Raw genomic sequence first — 20,304 nt, 5'->3', positions numbered from 1 at the left:
ATGGTATTTTCACATAACACTTTAAACAATTACTTTTAAGCTTTACAGTTTCAGCACAGATTCTAGGTATTTGTTACACTGTGAAAGCTAATTGTTCGTGCTAAGTCAAGTGTAATACCTTGCAGTAACGAAGCAGTTCAAACCGTTTGTATGACCTTAAGGCGCTTTGCGCTTGTTTGGCTATAGGAAACAACATGGTGGAATTATTAGTAGTTGGTTAAATAATTTAGTTAGCAGAGGTGAGTACTTAAATTTTCATCTTTCCACGCATTTTCACGACATCATTTGATTGGATAAATAACAACTATGTAAAATCTGTAATGGTAGGTAACTGAATAAAAAAATACATAAAACTATATACTAGGTTTTTACACTATAAAATATTTATTACAGTATACTAACAGCACATACTCTCCTAGCGCTGTGTTATGATCTATAGTAAGGTTTTACACAATTAAGTAAAATATCTGTAATAATATAAAAACAAGTATAGCCACGAATCTTTAACTTCCAATTCATTATTTGTTAATACATTAACAAAGAAATCTAATAAAATAATTTACTGAAGTATTTGTTGAATATGTCTATGTATAAATTCATTAAATATACTTTACCAACGTATATATCATGTCTTATCTGGAAAACCTATTTGTTTAAAAGGTGGCTTAAAGCACCTTGGAAAAATATTAATTTGGATTAGAAAACTTAAGAGTTACTATTAGTGTACTTAATACTAAATACCTTGCTAATTATTTCTTACTTGAAATTGTAATATATTTGTGTTTAAGAATACAGTACAACAAAAATTAATAATGTTTATGAACACGAACTGAGTTTTTTTTTTTATCTGTTGAGAATAGGAACGCTTGCAAGGCAATAACGATAACACTATCTGCCATTGTAGCTGCAGATTATGTTTGATGCAACCAACTTAAACTGCATCACATTTTATTACAATAATTCTAGCGTGGAAATTTTAGCAATTAGGGTACTTAGTAACGAAAACTTAGTGTGTTGAAATTTAATACAAATAAAACTCATTATCAAAATATATATACATGAACTACAGGCGTCAAATACGATACCGATTAAAATACTTCGTTATGGTACAAATTTGTACAAGTAAATTAGATTTCCAAATACATTACCTGTTTAGTTATAATTAAACATTAATACAAAAATGTAATACAAATTAATACTTAGCAATACTGTAATCATGACTTTAATTAATGACAATAACTATAACTGTTTTGGAATCAATTACTTATCAGGAACTAAATAGTTTTCAAAAGTGTAACCTGGCATATCCAAATATTATTTTCAACATTGATGAACATATTTGCCATCAAGCCATATAATTGATGATAATATCATCAAAAAGTCAATGTAATTTTCATAATTTATATTAAATGTTATTTGAACATACTGTCCTTCTAAAAGAAGAACCTTTTCAAAATATTTTTTGTATGGATATATTTTCACAGATTTGAAGGTATAAACTAAGACAATACATTGTCATGATGAATGTGCATAACAAGATGTCTGGAAGCTATTATGACTAAATAAACACACGAAACGCATACATTATACATTGTATTGTTACAGCCATGTTTAACGTTGGCAATCCTGGTTTTATAGAGAGATAGACAACACTGAGCTTACCATGTTGTATCATCAGTGTTTCATGTTCTTCGTAACAACATATCTGCTCAAAGATTTAAGTATATAAGTTTTAAGTTAAGATTTAAGTTAACAGTTAATTTACGAGCTACATTTAACAGTTAGATTTAAGTACATGTATCAGTTAACGTTGGTGGTAAACTATAATGTAGGTCACAAGATATACAATTTAACAAGACTGGAGTAATTTGCAAAATATAACAGTCATTATCATATCCAAAAGGATTGCATAAAATATTTACTTATAAACAATATTACTTTATTTGAACTCAGTCATTTGCCAGAGATATTGATTTTAATTATTCGAGGGTTATCAAGAATTATGAACCATGTTTATGACTGACCAATTCAAAGAAATGAGCAAAGATGTGGTACAATAATAAGATAATATTTGCTATCATTAAATCAAAAATGCATATACAAAAAAAAGGATAAAAGTTAGCGGCAATACTGTAATTAGAGCTCTTCAAATCACTCTAAAAAGCTTAAGCCACTGTTAACAATGTTAAATCAGAGTTAAAATACCAATAAACTTATAATGAAACACACTGTTTCAATACCATTGTTAGTTATCAGAAAATAAAAGTGGGGCTTCATAAAAATCGTCAATAGCAAAAAATCTGATAAATCACAAAATGTATTCAAATGCTGCGACCGTTTAGGGAAATGATGCTACAAAATGTCTGGGGCTTCATAAGAGGTTTATATGAACCTTTCATTCAAAGGGCAACACCGCAAATAACTCTTCGTAAATTGCTTTTTGATGGATTCAAAGTAACGACATTCTCTGGAGTTAGTGTATACTGTCTTTTTTACAAAGGCCTTAGGGGTTTTTCACTCTAAAACGTCGATTTGATACTTTGTATTCAAACTAATTAATTTACATAACTAAAGTAAAATATGTTCATAATCTAGCTTAATTCTGAGCCAGGGGAATGATCACTGACAGAACCGTATTTTAATTGTTACGACATTTTATGTATAGTCAGCTAACTTGCATTATATATGGACCAAAAAAATTGTATTTTAACAAATATTTTTTATATTAAAATCTAACATATTAAGGACTTTGGGTTTAACGATTCTTTTGAATGTAAAAAAAACCAATATTAGCCTATAACAACGATTCAAATCATCAATATCATTAAAATCCAAATATGTACATTACAATATACTCATTACAAGATTTTTTTAAATTAATTTGGAACACATTTCACCAGCATTTAAGTCAACCCACCCAGGAAGTAACTAAACCAAGAATGACTGTGGAATATTGAAATGATTGAAAGCAGAACTCGTAAAATGGCAGAAAGATTTATGAAATTAAGTGAGATTGAGTGTTGGAAACCTTCTCCGGATGAGAAGTGTCAACTCGCTGTATAAACATCCTCATCGTCGGCCAAACTTACCAGAGCTGACGGTCGGGTGCGTCAGCGACTTTCAATGCTTACATTTCATTCAATCGACTCTTGAAAACAGTTTTCATCGTCCTCATATGTTACATTATCCCATAAAATTCAGACTGCTTAGAATTGTTGATAAAACTTAGGTACTCTCAGCAACTTTCGTACAATTAACACGTAAAAACAGATTCCCTTGCACTCAACCGTTAACATTGAGTCTATTAACAAATAAACCAACTTCAGCGTCTTAACGAACCGTTCCTAAAACCAGTTTTCCTTTATCATATTTTATATCGTCCTGTAATTTAAAACTGTGCTAATTTCAAACTATTGAGTACATCATATGTTTCTGAGGATTAGAGTTGTTGTCTTTGTACGTAGTTTTATACAATTTAAACTCTATTAATATTAAAACAGCTAGATATATCAGTTACTAATACATATTCTGATTTTAGTTTTACAGCTAGCAAACGATATTTCTTAGTTTTACTTAAAAGAATAAACAAGTATATACATCTTTCAGGTTATGCCGCTGTCTAGCTTGACTAGTTTCTGCAATCGGTGTTTTAAATTAAAACTGCCCGATTGACCTTTAAATATTAACTAATAACAAATATTTACTCCTAACCTTTTGTTATAATCAGTATATATTGTTCACTAGTTTGAAAATAGTCCTATAGTTTTCTTACCTATCACCACAATGAACTTTCGAATAAAGGAAATATTCTTGTACAAAAACGCACATACCCCCTTCAAAGCAATATGTTTAATCATTTAGTAGAATACGATATAGTTATTCACACTAGCCTGGCTATCCAGTCCAAGTGGAATTGACTTTTAACTAAAATTGCACAAACTACTTCAAACTAAATGACAACGAGTTAATTTGGCTTCAATGTTGTAATTGGATCTGGGCAATTGACCTGTTGCATGGTTCGTATTTGAACTAGTATTGACTTTTAATCTTGGTGGCCACTCCTTTATAATTTACTCTACATTTTTATCCAGACAATGTATGTTGGGAAACTATTTTAAAAACTATAGCCTAATCGCAGTATTGAGCCTAGACGTATAAAATAAAATACTTCCGTGTGCAATATCTGTGAAAACCGGGAATTTTTCAGTTGAACGTTTTGTAACATTATTTCAAAGATAAGCACCCTTATAAAAACACCAATAGCAATGACCAACAAACATTTTTCTTTTTACGTGGCAATATGATTTTATCACCAAAAGTAATTATTCATATTAACATACTTTTTTTGTTAAATTATTTGTATTCATGTCAAAACACTTTTGGTACAACAATCAGTGATATTACTTTCAATAATACTGGTTTATTGATATATACATAGCTTCTTTTACTATACAAACATAGGTAAATCATTAAGTAATCAAGTAAATAAAATAATAAATTAAAATATACAATATTGACATTCAATAATTATTAGTTGGATTTGAATTGAATGTTTTGTAATTATACCTCAATACCCTTTAAGCTTTGTGTTATTGATACAGTATTTAATTAGTTTTGAATCATTGGAAGGCCGCAGGGTATTTGGGCATTATGTAATGACAAGAAAACCCCTTTGGCATATATCTAATAATTATAAAATATGTAATTATCATTAGTAACGTCAATTGATTCAAAATAGAGCAACAATATTTACATTAGAAACAAAATTTATAAGGATTATATATTTGATAATAGGGTGTACAAGTTTTCTATAACAATGTGTTTTGGAATTTACGATAGGTAAAAGTTTCAATTATACGTTTACTAAAGATGAAAAGGAACTCGACGTGTGGTTGAAATTATTATTAAAAACAATAGTGCTTACAATTAATTATCATGCTGACTTTCATAATGTTTTATTTATATATTTTTTTTAACTCGCTAAATATATTTTAAACATATGAATACATACTTTTGTTGTACATTTATTTTATTAAAATATGTTTAGAATAAAGCAAGAGTTTGATGGATGAATATAAATAATAAAAATACTATATTTTTTACTACAAAAACGACTATATTCTAAACTTTGAGTCGGAAAAAGTAATTTAGTCAAAAGCCGTCAAAAGTCAAACAGATTTTCGATGACGTCCCTTTGAGTAAAAGGTTATAAATTTTTCATTGCATTAACCGGCTACAGACATTTAGTAAGTTAAAGGAGCTTTTAATCACAGCCTTTGAAATATGCGTTCGGTGTCCTTTGTGTTGCAGTAATTTTCAGGAATGATTTTGTTTATCTTAATTATTTATGTTGTACGCACAATTTTGTTTTTGATAAGTACTTTACTTCCCTTGGACATTTCAAGTAATGTGGGATTTTTTTAAGGTTAATTGTACATTAAAATAATTTTGGACACCCCTAGGCTCAAAAACAGCAGTTACAGTTAATGTATTATCTGAAGTGGATTGTGCGGCAAAACGTGTGTTTTGACGTAAAGGAAAGATTTGCGGTTTGCTCCTGGGGGGATGGCGTGCTTTTCACGTTTCATCAGCACCGAATTCCCAGTTTCAACAGTTACTTTTGTGTCTGAACAACACAAATACTTCTTTTGTTGTGTTATAGCCTGGAATTTGGGAAATATTTACCTTTAGTGTCAGTATCTATATTTTTGCTAAATAGTTATAGTTATTATTTATGCTTTTATTGTGATAAATTGAGTCACAGTGCAGTTGGCTCACCGTAGGTAGTTGAACTGGTTGAACTTAATGAGTGGATAGGTGTTATATATAATTTACTTAATCCTACTTACTTAATCCTATATAATTTACTTGGCCTAAAGTAATACTTTCAGCATTTTTCCCTAGGACGCTAGGAACGAGCCCGGAATTGTTTTTCACATTACTTCAGGCTAGACCTAGGGGTTACGGCATTATCACATGGATAAAATCCATTTGGTGATTTGGCGGGATTTGAACCCGGGCCCCCAGGAACCGGAGTCCCGCACTCTAACCACTAGACCAGCTCGCCCCCCCTCCAAACCAACAGCATTATACTGTTAGTGTAAGTTGGTAGGTAGATAATGTAACAGTCTTAAACAGTTCTTGGGAACTTTCAGATGATTGAAGTGAGATGAAGTAGAAGAAAAAAAATGATCCAACATAGAACTTTTTGGCATATTTTACAGTTAGTTGTTAACAGTATTTAGGTTTAAATTTGGTGAAAAGGTTTAAGTTTTTAGCATACTTCAAAGCCCGTGTCATTTTTACTTAATAATCAAAATTAGATAGAGTTATTAGGAAGCACAATTAAGTAAATTGCATTCGAGAACAGTAAATTTTTTATTGCTTTCGCATGCAAAAGCAGAGAATTTTAATGAATGTTAAGCCTAAACTGACCAAACGTAAGTCTACAATTTGGCTCCCACCCTTAGTGTTAGTAAAATTACCTTAAATTGGATAAATAAAGGTTAAGGTACAAGGTAAAACCTTTCTTGTGGTGTTACAATTCGTCACTAGATTTCTTGCCACTCGAAACTGTTATCACGACACACAAGGTAAAAAAGATTTTTCCTTGTCTAAATGTTATGAACAAGATAACAACCTGTTGCTATATAACAATATTTTGTACAAAACACACGTTGCTGCAAAAAACTTATCGTCAAAATTATGATTTAGTAAAGGAAGTTCTTATATATAGATATTCTCTCATCGTCTCAAAATATCTTACCCGTCAATTTTAATTATTATAGCTGTTGTTATAAGTAGATAAAAGTCATTGTGATCGGCGACATTTGAACATGATCCTTCAGAACAGCACTGCACTCTAACATCACTAAAATATCAAGAGTCAGCAAACAACTCAAGTAATTTATTGCAAATGGATCATGTAAACCTGTTTCTTTTGAAAATAGTTTTCTTCTTCCTCAACGGATTTTTTTATATGTTGTCGAGGTTGTATAACTGGTATAATAATTTCACACCAAAAATGGACGAATAAAGTTTTTCCAGATATTTACATATATTAGATAAGCAATAGTCAGTTACAAAAAAGACGAATACATTAGAATTCAACTACTTAAGTTCAACTTACTGTATTTGCAAACAGCATTTTCCGAGACGAAGACACCCTGTTCAGAATACAAAGTGAACTAAAGCTTCAATTATAACTTCAACGTCCCAGTTGCATGGGTTATCCATGACACTTTAATCTTATAGATATAAAGCTTAATAGTACAAAATGTTGTGGCAAATGTTGAAATAGGATTTTTGACATCATAATCATAATGCAAAAGTATAAAACCATCGAAAGAATTGGGATAAAACGATTGGCTTTAATTCAGTCGGTAAAGTTGAAGGTGTGTTTTTTTTCTAATTCTTCTCATATATTCCTTCTTAGGATGCAGGCATGTAAGGAATTGACCATAGATAAACTCATACTGTCATATTTTCATGATGTCAGACTTTATAGGTCAATGAAGTTATATTAGTTACCATTCATTATCAATTGAACATTTGGTTGTTTTTCAATCTTGTAATTTTATAGTCCCTCCCAAAACGTGACAGTATTAAATACATAAACTGCAAAGGGCTGCCATTTAAACAAACATTAAACAACACATTAAAATCGGAGTATGCCATACACTTATTGAGACGTTTTTTTGTGAGGTAACGGGATGTTATAAAAAAAACTTGTTATTCCCAAAAATAAAATTAGAGCATTTTTTGCCAATTAGTTTATTCCAATTTTATCCAAATCATTACTGGTTCTCATCATTTTTTTTACTTATTAGCATATTGGTTACTAAGGTATTATTTAAATAATGCAATTTTTTTTACAAATTAAATACACTTAAAATTACTAATGACCAAGTATTTCTTACTAGATTATTATTATTTCTTATAATGTTTTACTAAAACAGTAATGCTAATGGTTACTAAGGTATTAAGGTACTGATCTCGGTACCACACCCAGCAAGTTCTGGAGAACTTATTCATACTTATTTTGCTAATATAAGAGATCCTCAAACGTTTTTATTTTTAAGTTCCGAAATTTAAGGATAGAAATTTGATACGTTTCTCTTGTAGAAAACCTTCAAGTCTACTTTGTAAAGGTGAATTTAGAGAACATTTCTTTTAACATAGACCTGATTTAATGAAACCACAAAAAAACTGACTGAATTACTTGGCATTCAAGTATGTTGTATTGAAGGTGTTTATTATACTTCATTCACAATATTTAAGTGGTTTGAGAGGAAGTTCACCCACCACCTTTTGTATTTAATATATTTGCAATCAGCTGTTGAGCTATTATTTTAAAGGGGAAGTTCAAGTGGAGGTGATAGATTTCTTTCCCAAAAGCAACGTTGTGAACAAAGTATAATGTCTAATAGATTTAAACACAAAGAGATGTATAGGCCTACATCATATGCAGGAGCAATGTAAGTAATGCAAGCTATCTCGTTTTGATGGCGAACTCCGCAGTTATTGAAGGCAGGTTTTCATTCCACAGGGAGGCATATGAGTATGAGTGGTATTGCACATTATTAGCGTATACGGCTCTAGCGTTGTGACCTACTTTCTAAACACCTTCCTTAATGTGCAAGATGCATTCTACAACTCGTGTTTTACAGACTATATTGGTCTATGGACGAAAAATATGATTAAAACGGGATTTATTTAGCTAGTTTGTTTTCTTATAGTGACTTTCTCAATCGACAACGTAAATAGTAGTTTCAATAGTTGGACTAGTATTATGTTTTATATTTTTTACCAACCATTATGGCAGTGTGGATTTTCTCAAATAATTACGTAGTATACTTTGAATTCAAATATTTGTTGGAAAGGAAGTTTAAATATTGTCTTCATCTAAGGATCAGTAGAAAATATTATTAACACATACTTTCTAAACACCGATTATACCTATTGTAGATGGTTCGTAGATACTAGTGAGGCTGGCCTTATTAAAAGTAAACAAACTGTTGTACGCAACTCATTTTTAATGTAGAATTAAGATAAATTCGAACATGATGGACTTTTTCTGGATATACTTTTTAAATTTGACGGCAAATAAATCTATCTCTTTGTTTACCACGAGCCTAAGATTTTTATGTATTATCCTGAAACTAAGTAGATACATAAAGGAGCACAAAATCCATATGTGAGGCTACTTAGAATAAAACCCATCGTATAACATAGCAGTTGGCGCTAGAGCCATACAGATAAAGCTATGTTGCTCATATATAAAACTACTAGTATCGGGCTTTACAACACACTATAGTGTGTGTGTGTGTGCGTGTGCGTGTGTCACAGTGATGACCCCTGACCGTGAAATTGCTAGTTCCCGGGGCCTACTTCCGCACTTCCCGTACATGTGTTACGATTACTGGATACTCGGCTAGGCCATAGACCTGCGATTAATATGACCAATACTGTTCAAGCATTGCATTTTTTCAAATACGGCCTTATGTTAATATTGGTCGAGTAATATTGCGTTATAGGATTTTAAAATATTAAAGTAGATCGCAAGTTAACCCAATTTCAATGTTTGACTTCATGTTTCTTGAATCATTCATCTAGTTTTTTTTTCTTTTTTATTGAGTCATAACTGTCATAAATCATCTACTGATACCTCTGACTTTGAATAGAATCAGCTTTGAGAATAAGCACTTTAAGTACAGTGGAACCTCAATTGCATGACCCTCGATAACAAGTCACCCATAAGGACAAGTGTAATGTTTAAATCGCCTAAAATGTATTTTACCCCAATCACATGCTATTGCAAACTTCGATAAGAAGTCAACCTTGATAACAAGTCTTATTTAATATTCCCATGAAGATCCTGTTATCAAGGTTATACTGATAAGCTAAGATGTTTCATTTCATGTATTGTACTTACTAAATATTTCTGGAAATCATGATCCACCATTTTCTGTCACACAACTTGACTTCTTCTTATCCCTTTGATATCTGAAAATAGAAAATAATTTGTTACCAAGGGTTCAAGGTTTTTGTCCTAGGACGGATAGGCATGAGCCCGGAATCGTTTTTCACATTACTTCAGGCTAGACCTAGGGTTACGGCAATATCACTTAGATAAAATCCGTTGGTGATTTTGCAGGATTTGTACCTGGGACCTCTTGGACCGAAGTCCCGCACTCTAACCACTAGACCAACTTGCTCCCTTCAAGGTAGGTTAGAACATGTGAAAACACAATATGGAACAATATTATTGTGTTTGGTAACAATCACAGTGAGCTACGGTGAATATTATAAAGACCCAGCAATCCTAAACTCATGCTTGAACCTTCGTCTTAACTGATAGGACGCTTACAACTTCGACACCTCACATACTTTCCCCAGGTAAAACCCATAAATATAACGGATTCCAATAAATGTCACAAAGAACTCGCAATGATAAAGGCAGAGCAGTCAATACCGACTTGAGCTGTCGTTACATTCAATAGAGACGAGGACAATTTATTTCGACGACACCGTCACTAGTCTTCTGATAAACGAGCGTATAATCGGTGAACAACGCTGAGACCATTAGCCGCGTTCCGCTCTCTACCTTCAAATTTTCCGAAAAAGTGAGTTTTCTTTTTCTGTTACTCTCGAAAATCGTTCGTTGCTACCTTGTATTCCTCCTTTGTGGTGAAACTTTCATCACGTTGTGATTTTGGTTCTTTGGTAAGTGGATTTCATCTTTAGGGGTTTCTCTAACTATTGGGAGGCAGCATTAAAGGCAGCATCTCGCTGGGGGCTCCGCCCCAGGCCTCCTTTATTAGTTGGAAAATGTTGAAACTCTTTTTGGAGAAAATCTGTTACTGGTTAATTATTTTGTGAGTAAAATGATACAATAATAAGAAGGTAGGTAAATACTAAGCACTGTAGTCTAATGCAACTGAAGTGTTTTGATACAGAAATATTAAGGAGGGGGAGGTTTTATTTGGTGGGGGGTGTAAATTTTATACACTTTTCTAAGTAATTCCTTGGTTTTAAAACGAAGACTAGCAACTTTGAAAGTCCTTCGAACATGTCGTACCCAGAAAGAAAGGTTTTGATGTTTTTGGTTTTTAATCAGCCATTTAAAATATTGCTGAGGGGTGTAAAAGTTTTAATATGTCTTTATTGGGGATTTTTCCTTCGAAGTTAGGAGCATTATACGACAGTACAAATATATGTCGAAAAATTAATTTTAAAAACTTAAAACACGTCTAAATTCCAGTAATTTTAAACAATTTTAGAAGAGTAGGCCTTTTTTGGGGGTAAAGGGGTGTGATTTTCGGAAAAAGCTTTAATGGGCTTCGTAGAAGATTAATTCCTGACCATGAATATTTTATCAATTCTTTGCTACCTCTTACCGTTTTTGAGTTATAGAAGTTTATAAACAATGTTGTTTTAAGAAAAGCCTTTGTTTTATTGATGTCGTTTAAATTTTTTTGGTTCATTTTATGATTGTTCTTACAAGACTTCCATTACCTATAGTCTCCCATTACTACAACCTAGCCAAAGACTTTTCCTTTCAAACACATTTTAATCATACCATTTGTAAATACCCAATGTCCATGAAAGCATAAAACTCTCGTTGTAGACCACCTAACGATTACCAGATTTACAATTCCACTTGAGACACATAAGGCGATGCAGGTGCAGAATATATATGGGATTTACGTCGTCGTTTGGAAGCAATATGTCTTCCCTCCACCGCCATCCACATCAGCATTTTCTCAACACCTGTTTTGACGTTTATAACACTCGTAAAGCATTGTTTTCCTTCATAGCGTTTTATATTGTCATTATATTTTCAAGTAGGGTTTATAAAATACACCACAAAACCAACCGTGATGTTTCTTTGAAGTTTTTCGTGGGAATTTTATCTCAAATCAATAAAGTGTATGAGTTTAGAAAACAATTTAACTTTTTTCAAACAGTGTAAAATTTTAATCTACCACAAGGTTTTAGACCTTTTTACCACTTTACATACGGTACAAGCAAGTTAGTGCAATAACATTTGTTGTTTTTTTTACTATTCAAACGTAGTTTTTTAATAAGGTACCTTATTTCTCCGTTAACAATAGCTCAAATACCTCATGTAACTTTCAATAAAAATTCTTCGTTTATTAAACAGCTTAAGTAACTTATTAGATGATAAATAAGGAATATTCTGATCGCTGTGAATTTTATTGGTTTTCTTTTCAAAATTGGTCATTATATTTTTATGGAGTGATTTTAAACTATTATATTCTAGAACGTAGGTGTCACAAAAATCACAAAATCCCTTTTCACTTAACTTACAGAGCCAAACATAACCCAACAAATTGAACGGATTAAGTACAATTCAAGTAATTTAATCTTAGATTTCCAAATGCAAATTGTCCAATATATCTTGACAATAGTTTCATAATTGCCTCCCCCAGACACGCAAAGGGGTTGTAGAGTTGTACAGTTATTGAGCTTCCAACAAGTGAGCAATAATGCTTCTATCAATCTACCATCTGTCACTCTCCACACTGGCATATCGCTGCTATCAACTGGTGGAAGACTTTGCTGACATTTCCCAACTCTTAACTTACAAAAACATGTGTCAAAACGCTATAACAGCTCTCTGCGTTCTTGAACTTGTCTTCTACTTGCATAATAGTTGCATGGTAGCAGCTATTTTCACATTGACGAGATTGACGGTAATATAATTCTATTAAACTTATTCAATGTTAAACGGTAAGTAATGTTGGGTTTGTAGGCAACTTGTAGGAAGGAACTATACCAATTTGAATGTTAAGCACAGGTTTCGGTAATGAGGAACCTTAAGTACACTAAAAAAGTGCTACGTTTACTGAAAATAAATACGGTATGTAGATTAAAAGTAGTCATATAAATGCAATGTTAATATGTAGTAATTTAACAACTATGACCCCCACCTGCCAACGTTTAAGAGCTCTTTCTACTTACTGACTACAACTGCATACTTAATGTCGCCTCGTGTTAAATAATTTCAGGATTTCTCTACGTTTTAGCTGTTCCTGAATATTGTCTGGCAACCGGTATGTATTTAGTGATGACCAATCTTTACTCTGTACCGTTCTGTCTAGTAGATGTAGAATGGTGGCTACCTTTAGAGTACTACCACTGACTACTGACTACTACTGACTAGTGACTGATGCAGTTGTACTAATGTAGTCAGTTGCTGGACAGGAAGAGTCACGCCCGTCACAGTTAGTGCGTCTCTTGGACACTCCCAGCATCGACATCACTGCCATCACCTTCCTTACCTGGTTACCTCACCTAGCCTACTGACTACTGACTACAGACTAGTGACTATTGACTGATGCAGTTGTACTAATGTAGTCAGTCGCTGGACAGGAAGAGTCACGCCCGTCACAGTTAGTGCGTCTCTTGGACACTCCCAGCATCAACATCACTGCCATCACCTTCCTTACCTGGTTACCTCACCTATCCTACTGACTACAGACTAGTGACTAGTGACTGATGCAGTTGTACTAATGTAGTCAGTTGCTGGACAGGAAGAGTCACGCCCGTCACAGTTAGTGCGTCTCTTGGACACTCCCAGCATAAACATCACTGCCATCACCTTCCTTACCTGGTTACCTCACCTATCCTACTGACTACTGACTACAGACTAGTGACTAGTGACTGATGCAGTTGTACTAATGTAGTCAGTTGCTGGACAGGAAGAGTCACGCCCGTCACAGTTGGTGCGTCTCTTGGACACTCCCAGCATAAACATCACTGCCATCACCTTCCTTACCTGGTTACCTCACCTATCCTACTGACTACTGACTACAGACTACTGACTAGTGACTGATGCAGTTGTACTAATGTAGTCAGTTGCTGGACAGGAAGAGTCACGCCCGTCACAGTTGGTGCGTCTCTTGGACACTCCCAGCATAAACATCACTGCCATCACCTTCCTTACCTGGTTACCTCACCTATCCTACTGACTACTGACTACAGACTAGTGACTAGTGACTGATGCAGTTGTACTAATGTAGTCAGTTGCTGGACAGGAAGAGTCACGCCCGTCACAGTTAGTGCGTCTCTTGGACACTCCCAGCATAAACATCACTGCCATCACCTTCCTTACCTGGTTACCTCACCTATCCTACTGACTACTGACTACAGACTAGTGACTAGTGACTGATGCAGTTGTACTAATGTAGTCAGTTGCTGGACAGCAAGAGTCACGCCCGTCACAGTTAGTGCGTCTCTTGGACACTCCCAGCATAAACATCACTGCCATCACCTTCCTTACCTGGTTACCTCACCTATCCTACTGACTACTGACTACAGACTAGTGACTAGTGACTGATGCAGTTGTACTAATGTAGTCAGTTGCTGGACAGGAAGAGTCACGCCCGTCACAGTTAGTGCGTCTCTTGGACACTCCCAGCATCAACATCACTGCCATCACCTTCCTTACCTGGTTACCTCAGCTAGCCTACTGACTACTGGATACTAACTACTACTGACCACTGACTAGTGACTAGTTACTGATGCAGTTGTACTAATGTAGTCAGTTGCTGGACAGGAAGAGTCACGCCCGTCACAGTTAGTGCGTCTCTTGGACAATCCCAGCATCAAAATCACTGGCACTGCCATCACCTTCCTTACCTGGTTACCTCACCTATCCTACTGACTACTGACTACAGACTAGTGACTAGTGACTGATGCAGTTGTACTAATGTAGTCAGTTGCTGGACAGGAAGAGTCACGCCCGTCACAGTTAGTGCATCTCTTGGACACTCCCAGCATCAACATCACTGCCATCACCTTCCTTACCTGGTTACCTCACCTATCCTACTGACTACTGACTACAGACTAGTGACTAGTGACTGATGCAGTTGTACTAATGTAGTCAGTTGCTGGACAGGAAGAGTCACGCCCGTCACAGTTGGTGCGTCTCTTGGACACTCCCAGCATAAACATCACTGCCATCACCTTCCTTACCTGGTTACCTCACCTATCCTACTGACTACTGACTACAGACTAGTGACTAGTGACTGATGCAGTTGTACTAATGTAGTCAGTTGCTGGACAGGAAGAGTCACGCCCGTCACAGTTGGTGCGTCTCTTGGACACTCCCAGCATAAACATCACTGCCATCACCTTCCTTACCTGGTTACCTCACCTATCCTACTGACTACTGACTACAGACTAGTGACTAGTGACTGATGCAGTTGTACTAATGTAGTCAGTTGCTGGACAGGAAGAGTCACGCCCGTCACAGTTAGTGCGTCTCTTGGACACTCCCAGCATAAACATCACTGCCATCACCTTCCTTACCTGGTTACCTCACCTATCCTACTGACTACAGACTAGTGACTAGTGACTGATGCAGTTGTACTAATGTAGTCAGTTGCTGGACAGGAAGAGTCACGCCCGTCACAGTTAGTGCGTCTCTTGGACACTCCCAGCATAAACATCACTGCCATCACCTTCCTTACCTGGTTACCTCACCTATCCTACTGACTACTGACTACAGACTAGTGACTAGTGACTGATGCAGTTGTACTAATGTAGTCAGTTGCTGGACAGGAAGAGTCACGCCCGTCACAGTTGGTGCGTCTCTTGGACACTCCCAGCATAAACATCACTGCCATCACCTTCCTTACCTGGTTACCTCACCTATCCTACTGACTACTGACTACAGACTACTGACTAGTGACTGATGCAGTTGTACTAATGTAGTCAGTTGCTGGACAGGAAGAGTCACGCCCGTCACAGTTGGTGCGTCTCTTGGACACTCCCAGCATAAACATCACTGCCATCACCTTCCTTACCTGGTTACCTCACCTATCCTACTGACTACTGACTACAGACTAGTGACTAGTGACTGATGCAGTTGTACTAATGTAGTCAGTTGCTGGACAGGAAGAGTCACGCCCGTCACAGTTAGTGCGTCTCTTGGACACTCCCAGCATAAACATCACTGCCATCACCTTCCTTACCTGGTTACCTCACCTATCCTACTGACTACTGACTACAGACTAGTGACTAGTGACTGATGCAGTTGTACTAATGTAGTCAGTTGCTGGACAGGAAGAGTCACGCCCGTCACAGTTAGTGCGTCTCTTGGACACTCCCAGCATAAACATCACTGCCATCACCTTCCTTACCTGGTTACCTCACCTATCCTACTGACTACTGACTACAGACTAGTGACTAGTGACTGATGCAGTTGTACTAATGTAGTCAGTTGCTGGACAGGAAGAGTCACGCCCGTCACAGTTAGTGCGTCTCTTGGACACTCCCAGCATCAACATCACTGCCATCACCTTCCTTACCTGGTTACCTCAGCTAGCCTACTGACTACTGACTACTAACTACTACTGACCACTGACTAGTGACTAGTTACTGATGCAGTTGTACTAATGTAGTCAGTTGCTGGACAGGAAGAGTCACGCCCGTCACAGTTAGTGCGTCTCTTGGACACTCCCAGCATCAAAATCACTGGCACTGCCATCACCTTCCTTACCTGGTTACCTCACCTATCCTACTGACTACTGACTACAGACTAGTGACTAGTGACTGATGCAGTTGTACTAATGTAGTCAGTTGCTGGACAGGAAGAGTCACGCCCGTCACAGTTAGTGCATCTCTTGGACACTCCCAGCATCAACATCACTGCCATCACCTTCCTTACCTGGTTACCTCACCTATCCTACTGACTACTGACTACAGACTAGTGACTAGTGACTGATGCAGTTGTACTAATGTAGTCAGTTGCTGGACAGGAAGAGTCACGCCCGTCACAGTTGGTGCGTCTCTTGGACACTCCCAGCATCAACATCACTGCCATCACCTTCCTTACCTGGTTACCTCACCTATCCTACTGACTACTGACTACAGACGAGTGACTAGTGGTTGATGCAGTTGTACTAATGTAGTCAGTTGCTGGACAGGAAGAGTCACGCCCGTCACAGTTAGTGCGTCTCTTGGTCACTCCCAGCATCAACATCACTGCCACTGCCATCACTTTCCTTACCTGGTTACCTAACCAATTACCCGTTGTACAATGTAGAAAATGCATGAATAATCTCTAGTGTATTTTATATATTTTCTTAACGTTTTAAAAAACTAAAACATGGAGAAAACACATAAGACCTATTTTGTATCCCCACTTAACCGTCGAAAGTTGAGTTACTCTTAGTGCATTTCAAGGGCATCCGGAAGTATAGGGTACATGACCGAAACCCATTACTTAAAAATGAGATGGATAGTATAGAAATGAATACCAGGTAATTAGGTTGCTAAAAGACAAATTCAAAAAAAATATAAGTTAAACCTTAAAGGAAATTAACAAATTATGGTATTATGGTTTGATTTCCTATTTTCTCCTTCATTACATTTTTAGAGTAGTCCATTATTAATTTCTAAAGGCATTTTCGTTTCAAAGTATGTTCAAAATACACTCTTGCGCCTCACGGATCACAGATCCATTTGCGTCATCTTATATCCTACTTCTCGTTCCAAATACAGATCTCGTCCGCCCCCAAACTTACAACCTATTAAACTATACCACCACTTAGGCCAACTGGGTCACTTGAGCCCTACGACCTCTTCTCTTCATCATCTGCAATCTATATGCAAGAGATACACTCACTTAAATAAGATTGTCATCATTGTTGATTCTGTTGGAAATCCCCCTCCTGTTAAGGTAGAGTTGGCCTTTTAACTCTTGATTATATGACACCTTTACTTGTGCATTTTTCACAATAATTTTAAGACTAAACAAACGTAAATAATATAGTTGATGGGTTAAATACTTATATAACATTATATTTCTTAATATAAATATTTTTATATTATATTATAAAATGCATTAAAAGAATCGTTTATGAAATTAGTTCATTGTTTTGAGTTTATTTTGAAACCTTATTCTTTTACATTGTGAAAAATGTTGTTTTTATTGTGTTTTAATTATATAATTAACCCGATTGTGAATATAAAACAATACATTAAATCGCTAGAAAGACTACATAGCATTACAAAGATATTAAAACTGTTCTGTGACTAACTACGTTTAAACATTGCTTTTACGCTATATAATTCAGTATAACAATATTAAAAAGACATATCGACGTTTTCAGAACCTTAATATGATTGATTTAATCTCACATGAATCACGATCTCATCTCACTATTGCAATACCAAACCGAGCAACATAACCGTAAAGTAACAATAAATCTCGTGTAAACATTTCACTGCCGCACATGCCGGGCATAATTCAATGATTCGGAGCCGTGACATGTGTTGCCTCAGTGCCCAAGGGGTTACGGATTCATGTCACCCCCACCCCCCCCCCAACATCCACCCCCAGACATAACCCCAGGGAGTGCTTGGTCTGTCACCCCAGTAATTCTCTGGGGGGATGGTTTCTTTTATCATTTCAGCGAACTCACAACCTCCCTTTTTGATAATGAATATTATTTCAAATTTGCAACGTGATTTCCAACAAATTTGTGTGTGTCGCGTTATTAAAATGTTACCTTACATTTATAACAGTTAATAAATACGATTCCGGACCCTATTAATCAAAGTAGTAGCTTTTTTTCTACGTGGTATACAGCTAACTGGAAATGCGCTACTGAAAGCAATGTATTCGAATATACGAAGGCCAAAATGTGGTTCGGATTCCACTATAAACTGTAGGTCCCTTAGTTGCCATTAGCTGCATGGACTATTAATTAACAGATGTGTCTAAGGAATGTCGGCCTTAGTTACTAACAAGACTACAAGATCGCGCCACTCATCCTACACTCATCTACATTCATACTTGGCTTAAAACGCCTACTTTGTATGGTCGCAATTTAATAAGAAAGAATTAAAGTATATAGTTTTCTTCAGTATTTTGCAGATAATATTTTTATAATAAGATTTAAAGCTTTAATACACAAAGGATACCCAAATAGTTTTTCTATGCTGCTAAATTCCACACTTATTGAATTTATTTCCATCAATCGGGTCGACTTGGATCCAATGACTCGGGTGCTTCACTAAATGCATCTTGATTTACTCTAAAATATAAATAATTATTATTTCAGTTTACAAATTGTTTTTTTTTTATTGAGAGCTGTAAAATGCAGTTACACACGCCTTAGGTCCGGGTAGTGTGAAACTCCCACCAACCGGGCATACCTACTAAAAGCACCTCCCCTCTCCTCTCATCGAATCGTAGTGAATAGCGATATTTCATGTAAAGATGTACTTTAATCTTTTTTAAGGGTTTTTGTCAACGCTTCAATACGATCCGCTAATGTTTATTAACCCTTAACAAGACAGATTATATTGGTTAAATTATGCATTAAAAAGTGTTAGAATTTTTACCAAAGTAAAAGGATTAGGTTATCTGTCGACCTAAGATCAATCATTAAAACACGGTAAACTTATTCTTCTGTTAAGCAACCAGTATAAAATATGAAAATGAAGTTAACTTGAGGTATGAAACGCAGTATGTTATCAATAATAAACATAAAAAAATGTTTTTAAAATTTTTAATTTCAAAATTGTTTGGCAAACATTTTAAAGATTTTGCAATTAGGTACTATCCTAAAGTAGGGTGCACTTTGAAAAGCAAATTTGTTTAATCTAACGCGAATAACATTAACATCGCAGTACGAGCAATGAAAAGCGGTCAAAGGATACCAAACCACCTTTGGTTCAAGAGAAACGGAGAGAAGGGAATTTGAAACCCACACATCAATCTGAGCAGGGAAAGCTCTCTTCTCAACGTGCTTTTTCCTTATAAAACTAGATTTACCTAAACATCCGTTTTAATTTTGTTTAGGGAAGTTGTTGCAAAATATAATTGTATCGCCTAACGCAATGTATAGCATGTTTATTTTTACTAATTTATTTTATTGCTATAACATTTATTTAATCAACGATATTATTGATTATCTGTAGTTACAAAACAAAACTCAACATAAACTCATTTATACTATAACACAATATTTCTTTAAACAAGTTTAACAGAACTTTGGTAGTATTTATCGTAAGTGTTCATAAACGAATGAGAAAAGTTCATTATTTTAAATGTTAGATTGGATTAAAATGTCGTCACAAGACGCAATAGGAAACTTAGGGTGGATAGAATGAATGTAAAGTACTTTATTAAATAGATTAAATAATCAATGTTGTAATTGAATTTTGTTATTTAATTGATTATATTAACCTAAACACAGTTAAAAATGCTGTTAAGTAAAAAAACTAATATCCATGAATGCCATTACAATTATAACATATAAA

The 20,304-nt window shown here is 35.2% G+C and overlaps 1 protein-coding gene across 1 annotated transcript in view; it reads right to left on the bottom strand.

Annotated features, from left to right (window-relative positions):
• The window catches only part of LOC129001033 (leucine-rich repeat-containing protein 15-like), a 58,614-nt gene that overhangs the window by 16,743 nt on the left and 21,567 nt on the right, over positions 1-20,304 (bottom strand). Inside the window, exon 2 of the mRNA XM_054428174.1 lies at positions 9,935-10,005. The gene's annotated coding sequence lies outside the window, so the exon portion shown is untranslated. The remainder of the gene's footprint in view (positions 1-9,934; positions 10,006-20,304) is intronic.

This window comes from Macrosteles quadrilineatus, unplaced genomic scaffold (genome assembly GCF_028750875.1).
Source record: "Macrosteles quadrilineatus isolate MER2022 unplaced genomic scaffold, UCM_ALF_1.0 Scaffold_8__2_contigs__length_117827958, whole genome shotgun sequence".
Lineage (NCBI taxonomy): Eukaryota > Metazoa > Arthropoda > Insecta > Hemiptera > Cicadellidae > Macrosteles > Macrosteles quadrilineatus.
The sequence above is the reverse complement of the archived record's forward strand: the minus strand, read 5'-3'. Positions and strand labels throughout refer to the sequence as shown.